The sequence below is a fragment of the Triticum urartu genome, chromosome 2, assembly GCF_003073215.2.
Source record: "Triticum urartu cultivar G1812 chromosome 2, Tu2.1, whole genome shotgun sequence".
NCBI lineage: Eukaryota > Viridiplantae > Streptophyta > Magnoliopsida > Poales > Poaceae > Triticum > Triticum urartu.
In genome coordinates, this window is record NC_053023.1 from 735,457,512 (window position 1) to 735,465,268 (window position 7,757).

The window sequence follows — 7,757 nt, forward strand, 5'->3', positions numbered from 1 at the left end:
TCAAATATTAAGTTGTGTAATTCGTTGCAATACTTATAAATATTAATTTCATAAGGTTCGTAAACCCAAGGGCTGGATGGACTAATGGTTGTTGAGTCTTTCCCTAGGGAGTGGAACTAACCCAAAGAATATCTACTTTACAAGTCAGCAGCCATGCCACCTATCCCTTGTTTCCCTAGGGTACAAAGCCCAAGGGAAACTAAACAATGCCTAGGGTATCCCTTCGAAACTCAAGGGAAACCAAGATTTCCCCACCACTTGACCCCTAGGGCGATTTCCCTAGGGTATACACTAGGGGAACAACTTTTCCTAGTGTTTTTGCCCTTTTGCTTAGGGTATCTAGCCCTAGGGTTATTTGCATATTCTAGTAGTGACATTTGCTGGAAATGTAGAGCAGCATCCAAGACAATAACAGAGTCTTAACTGCTGCAAACGCAGGCTTTATTATACAATAAAATTCTTGTTTATAATAAACACAAGTCTTGAACGGTAGGTATAGCAACCAGTTGGCAACGACACAACTTACAGGAAAGAAGTAAACAGATTTGAAGAAAGAACCAAACTAGAAACATCACTTGTGAAACAGATAATGAACCAAATCAACCTCCTGTAAGCAAGCGGATTGGCGAAACAGAGTGATCACTCGTATTTCACTACAACCTTGATCTGATCGGATTTTGGGCGGCTCATATTCACTGCCTTTACTTGCTCCACTCCACGGTCAAATGCAGGGTTGTGTCTCGTACCGGTGAGCTTCACCTCTTTAAGGTTTGTCAAATGCTCGATGCCAACAACTGTTTTATCCTCTCTCTCCCAAAATTGCAGTATAAGTCTCTCGAGCTTTACCATTGATTTTTCCTGAAATTGGACAGCTTCCATATTGTCTCCATTGAAGTCCACGGACAGTTCCTTGAGTGCCGGAAAGGTGTGGGCAGTTCGCGCAACCAGCTCTCTATCGCCGTAGCAGTACACCTCCAAGTGCATGCGCTCCAGATTTCGCAGCTTACATACTGGTTCGAATAGTTGGTCACCAGTTAAGAATGTCCAGGCAATGAAAAGATCAACGACATTATTCAGTGACCCGATCCAGTCAGGTAATTTGCTGATGCCGGCGCCGATCCTAAGATACTGGAGGAGCCGCGGCGGCGACTTGACGTCATGAAGAAAGTTCATTGCATTCTTGTCATAACTCGTGCTGCGAATATTGAGCCACCGGAGGGAAAACATCTTGCTCAAGGACTCGGCAAGCTTTTGGTTAACTTCCTGAACAAGGGGACTGCTCATGTCAGTCATGTCCACGACAATACCCAACTCTCTCAACTGTTGTAGGTCACCGATCTCTTGGGCAGCATTAACATCACATTTGAGAACTAGTTTATTCACCGTCCGTAGTGCCTTCATCCTACCCTGTCCCCGGCGTGCAATCCAACCATTATTGTTACCATGGTTGGAGATCTGCAGGTGTTCAAGTTTCTGCAACTTCGACACAGTTTTTGGCAGATCTTTAAGGTGCGTCTCACGTGCATCAAGCATCTCTAGATTTTCTAGTTCACCAACTTCTTCAGGCATCTCACTTATAGCTGTACCTTTCAAGTTCAAGAACCTTAGAAGGTACATCCGGCAGATATATCTCAGATGCTCTATTTTAATGCCTGTGCAGTATTCCAAGTCAAGTACCCTGAGCAGGGTGAACTTGCCTAGACGATCAAGCACCTTCATGTGATCTTCGGGGTCAAACATGCTCAGCGATCGGACTTGCTCCATTTTCACCCCCTCGATGTCATTCTTCCTACTATGCCCTGCCTCAGTTTTGTTGGATGGAGAGTCTTGGGTTGCCTCTTCTCCGCCATGGATGGATAGGCGGCGAATCCTATCATATGACATCCCTTTGTACGGACCACCTACTATGCTAACAAAGTTAGACTCTAGGGATTTGGACACCATGACCTCTAGCATCATGTCGTGTACCCGACATGTCTCAACCCTCCCATCATACCAGGTGACAATATCACCGGCCCGATCAATCATACTTCTACTCACCAACTCATTGTAGTAGGCTTCTGCAACCTCCATTAAGGTCAATCCACGGATCTCAACAACCAATCCTTCTGCGATCCATCTCTTCAGGAGACGATCCTTGGGGATGACATAATCCTCTGGGAAAATGCTGAGGTACATCATGCAACCCTTAAGATAATAGTGCAGGTGGTTAAAGCTGAGAGTAACTATTTGTCTCATCCCCTCAAGGGTAGGGTGGCTCTCCATGTGAGAGCCAATCGACTTGCGAACTCTTTCCCACATATCTTTGCTCTCTGACGATTTATAGCTCGCCAACAGGCTGGCAATGCTAATAATGGCCATTGGAAGGCCACCACATTTTTTTTAAAATTTTGTCCATCTCAACTTTCAGATCATCTGACAAAGTGGCATCCTCGCGACCAAATGCTCTACTAAGGAACAACTTTTCGGAATCTTCAGTATTCAGGTGCTTGATACGATAAATGCAGTCTCCATCAACACTAGCATCACTGCAAGCTTCGGCCACAGTCTCTATCCTAGTGGTCACAATGATCCTGCTGCCGTTGTTGTAGTCTGGCAACTTGGATCTGATTGCGTCCCATGTTGCTACTGTCCATACATCATCGACAACAATGAGGTACCTGGTTTTATCACAGGATTTCATAGTTAATTAGAATGCGTGGAAACAAAATTAGAATGCGTGGAAACAAAATTGGAATGCGTGAAGAGCAAATTAAATGATATTTTTGTCACAATTTTGCCTTAGTTACCGAAACACAAACGCTTAAGGGCATATAAAAGTGATATCAGTTGTCTCTTCATTTTTGAGACGTAGGATAATAGATGTAGAACTAATTGTATAATTTTATATTGTTTTGATAATTATGCAATATTATCTTTACTGTAGGAATTAGAAAGACTGGAGCAACCAACTATTCTAATGAGGGTTCACTAGATCGACCGCCTTAAGATTTTTAGTTGCAGTTATGAGGAAAACTAGCCAAAGTGAACGCAGCTCCTTGTATACCAATGGTGTTGAAATACCTTAGTATGCACCCTGGGCGAGGATAATCAACAAAAAATGGGCATGTACTGTAGATGCAAGCATCAGCTCATAGATGAACATCAATCGAACTAGACGTGCAACTAACAATAGTTAGCCAACTACTCAGGTTGTATATTAGGTTTGCAGAAGGATTCATGTATGAAGTCTAAACCCTACCCGTCCCGTGTCACCCCGCATGCGACAGGAAGGGAACTGTAGCCGCCGATGGCGGGCCCCCCCTCTGTTTCGTCCTCCTCCCTCGCCTTTACCATTGGGCACGGCCAGGCGAAGCCTGGTCAGCGCTGGTGGCAGTGGGAAGCTCTCATCTCCTGGCGCGGGCCGGGGCAGAGGGGCTAGGGTGTGTGCTTGATGGCAGGCGCATCAGCTCGGTGGCGCGCCAATGCATTTTGCGATGGCGTCATGACAATGTCTTGATGGGTAGCGTGCAGGGGTGTATGTTTGGGAGCTAGATGCAGTGGCGGCTCATCCTATCTGGCCCTGCAGATGGGGCAGGGCAGGACGAAGGGGCTGGGTTGCGGTGCTTGATGGCAGGCGCAGCAGTGCGGTGGCGCGCCAACGCATTTTGCGACGGCGTCGTGACAATGTCTTGATGGGCGGCGTGCAGGGGTGCATGTTTGGGAGCTAGATGCGATGGCGGCTCATCCTGTCTGGCCCTGTAGATGGAACCGGCCGTGGGCGGCCGGCTATGGTGTTTTGGCCCTCTCTGTCTTTGCTACTCATGGTGTTTAGCTCAACGATTGGTGGCGAGATTGTGGCAGGGGTGCTCTGGGGAGGAAGGCAGGGGGCCTCCTGGCCTTGTCGTTGTGTAAGGTGGCCCTGATCTCTGGTGTGCGTCTTGGCTGGCGGTCGTTGACAGCCATTCCCTGCCTAGATCTTGCCCGCTCGTCCCTGATCTCGTTAAGGGGCTCGTCTCGGGGTGGAGGGAGGGACTTCTGCCCCTCACCAATCGGTGGTGGCTGAGGACCATGGAAACGGTTGTGGGGCGGTCTTGGAGGCCTGGGCGGCGACTTGTGTTGGGGGAGCCGCTGTGCTTGTGGGCAGGGCTCGCAACTTGGGTGCTGGATAGCTGCCATGCTTGTGACATCGGCGTGACGGGTAGTGATCGGCCATCAGTGGTGGGGGTGCTACCGGTCTTCCCACGGCTGCTCGTAACTCGTTTCAGTGGTGGATAGTGCTAGCCGTGGTGAAAACTTTGTGTGACTTTGGCCAAATTGGGGGAAGTGGTGTCTGTGGTACTGCACCCTTCTTGAAGCCACCGTCGCAGCTGCTCTTGGTGCTCCGAGACACCTTGGGTGAAAACTCTGATCCTTTCGATCGGGTCGTGGCGGCACTATGGTGTCGTGACCTCCCCGAAGGCGCCGCATTGGAGTTCTCGTTCCGTCGATGTTCGACTTCATCTCTTCGTGGGGTCGATCACATTTGAGGGCTCCATTGACTTATCGGTGCTTAATTTTCCTATGTTTAGTTTGCTGGGAGTTGTTTGGAGTATTGTAGTTGTTCTATAGCGCACCTATGTATCCAGCTTTGGGTGTGTGTGGGGTGTGTATTGTATGCGGTGGGTTGTTTGTTGGTCGTTGCTTTATATATATAGCAGGGCAGAAGTCTTTTTCGTTACATTAGGCTTGTAGAGGTCCTATCTAGTCAAACTCTTAAAACCGGTGAGAGGAGTAAAAGTTTGCTTTTGAGGGGCTAAAACCGGACCTAGCCAATCCCTTATCGGCTCTAGAGGAGTAAAAAAAATTACTCCTCATGTCGGCCGGCCCGTATATTTACTCCTCCGCGGTCGTAGCCACTTCTCAGGATAATTTCAGTTCCCCCGCGCCGGCGCTCTCCCCCGTGCGTCTGCCAGCACAACCCCACATGTCGACTGATACCCAGCAACCTCGCCGACCTCCTGCCGCCAAATTCCGGAGAGATTTCAGCGAGAATCTGACGATATTTTTTGTTGACTTTTCTGCCATCTTCGGCCATGGCACCCTGATTAGCATGCCTCGCTGGCTCGTGCATCGCGTTTCCTACGACACACATCTCGACCTACCATTCGCCTATACTTGTTGGCTGCTAGCATGGACAAGAGGCACCTTCACCGCACCCTCTCCTCACACCTCTCTCATCCCATGCCCCCACCCCTCCACCGCTCGCAATCTCCCTCACAACATCCGCCATGCTAGGCCTTCGCATCACACGAAACGAGTGCCGCACTGCGTCGGGGCCATTTTCCTGTGTGTTTGATTTGTCGCCGGAGTGCAGCCCCTCTGCTGATCAGGATCTTCGCGAGAGCCTTATGGAGATCGCACTATGGCGATAGTTAGATGCCGTGTTGCTTAGCGAGTGGGATGACAAGGTGGAGGTCAACACTCTACAAATAGCCACCAAAGATCCCGGGGGGGGGGGGGGGGGGGGGGGGGGGGGGGGGGGTGTTATGGCTGTGTACCGCCTTATTTTATGTCGCGCTCGTCGATCAGATTTTTGGCGAGGAGTTGTGCATGTCGTGGAGAAGCTACTCTGGAATTTATGGATAATGATTGGGAGAAGGAAGTGATGTACCCGATGGAGAAGAACATGTGGCGAAGAAGAAGGGCACGTAAATGACATGCTGGGCTGAAGGAAACATGGGCCATATGTCATTGGCCGACATGGGGTGAGTCAGGTGTGGTTGGTGGAATTGAATTCATTGACGTGTCCGATTTTTTGCTTTTTCTTATAAAATGCAACACACACACATAGTTATTTGGTGGATTTGTGTTCATATATTTGTGTTAGTAATCCAACTTTATGATTGTTTTACTATATAAGAAAAAAATAAAATTCACATCGTCTGGAAAATCCAAATTTGTATCATTTTCAATATTGTTTTTTAGAACTCATTTTCAATATTGGTGGGCCCAGATCAGTGGCACAATGGAAGTTATGGCCTCAACAGTGCCCCCCATTACAGCCACAACCATCAACGAGTCTCCTCATCAATATTGGTGGGGCCATATCAAAGTAGAAAAAAATAGAAATTGCGCCCTCAATGGTGGCCCCCACATCGGCCGGTAGGGCCAACCGAGTCTCCTCATCACTGACTTTGATGTGGCGAAGTGGTTGGTCTTAGATGAAAGGAAACACAACAAAGTCGACTACAACGCGACGACAACCGAGGAAGGTTCCGAGTAGGTGCATACTGACAGGGTCATTAATCTAGGGTGCCTAACGTAAAGGAGCCCGACCTCGACCTTGACCAAGGCCTAGAGAGCATCAAGGTACCCTTGGAGGTCCCTCATGGCACTCACCCCGGCCTCCGTCAGCGAGGCCTCGCGCACTTTGCAACCCTCAATGCATGAATGAGTGTCCACAACACAGCCACTAGCGGCCTCCAGTCGCTGCTGCAAGTCAGCTACCGCCTCCTGACTTTCCTTCAACTACGAACAGAGGCCCCCAGTGATAACCTGGTTATCAGGCAGCAACTGGTCGCCGTCTGATTATAACAACTTTTGGTAGGAGCGGGCTTCGGCGCCCTTTGCGTCTGCAGCATCCTGCGTGTGAGTCGCGACCCCACGATCTGCATCTACTTGAGCTTGCAACTGCTGAAGTTGCTTAAAGGTTGCAAACAAGGAACACAACGGGACACTCAAACACAAAACCATTGTCAGCAACAACCAGATCCAGGATTAGATAACTCACAGCAGACATCTGCCGTTGTGCTTTGTAAGCGGGCAACCCACCCTTTCTCCACCACGACGTGCCGTTCGAATTCCTAGACCTGCAGCTCTAGCTTTTCGGCACGGCTCATGGAGACCTATAACAAGCCTCAAGTACATTGATAACCAATCCACTTAAGGCCCGGGGGCTACTAGAAGGGGCAAGGGCTACCTCACCTTTCTTCTGGCCTCCAACGCTCGGCGGAGATTGGAGATGGAGGTCTGCACAAACCGACCGGAGGAACAACTTAGTTGGAGAGCAGCTTCCAGACAACGCAGAGCCGAGAATCCGCCTAAAACAACCCTAAGGGTCATGATCGATTGAACAGGGGTACCTTCTTCCCGTCAAGAGCAGCATCTCCTAGCGACCCTGAAGCATCAAGCGGCCACTTTTCTAATGGAAGCAAGATCGCGGGCGACTGAGGCGCCCGAAGGCTTGTGATCCTCTTTTTGGCTGCAAGCTTCGGTCTCTGCGATGAGATAATAATGGACCCCGTCTCCACGGGACCTATAAGAAGTAACGGGGCCTTGCCGAGGGCCCCGGAAAGGTCAGAAGAAGGCGCCGGGCAACCAGATCTGCTGGCCCCATTGAGCATGACGAGGCCAAAGCACGACGTCAAACGCGCGACCGTATCGATTGGGGAGTTGTCCAACGATCCGTTGGGCCTTTTATTTTTGCCCTCTCTTCCAATGCCATGGCCTCTATAGGCACAACTCCTAGAAAGACATCAGAGCCCGTGTCACACGGAGCCCCGATCGCAGCGGGTCCATAGCTGGCATCTGACATACATCTGTCCTGAATGGTGTACAATGCTGCAGCGGGACCTCTTGGTTGGGGAGGATTGGACACAAGGCCGTCGAAAGCCTACAAAATAAGCATGGTAAGAAAACATATATGGAGCGGATGCAGCATTAGTCTAGCGATGCCTTACCCGTGATCAGGGGATCCGCAGGCTGAAGGGCTCATAGATGACCCCCATTTGTATATC

General features: G+C 49.7%; 1 pseudogene; it reads right to left on the bottom strand.

The window, feature by feature from the left end:
* Nucleotides 1–587: 587 nt before the first annotated feature.
* On the bottom strand, nt 588–7,364 carry LOC125538376 (annotated as a pseudogene).
* Nucleotides 7,365–7,757: the final 393 nt, after the last annotated feature.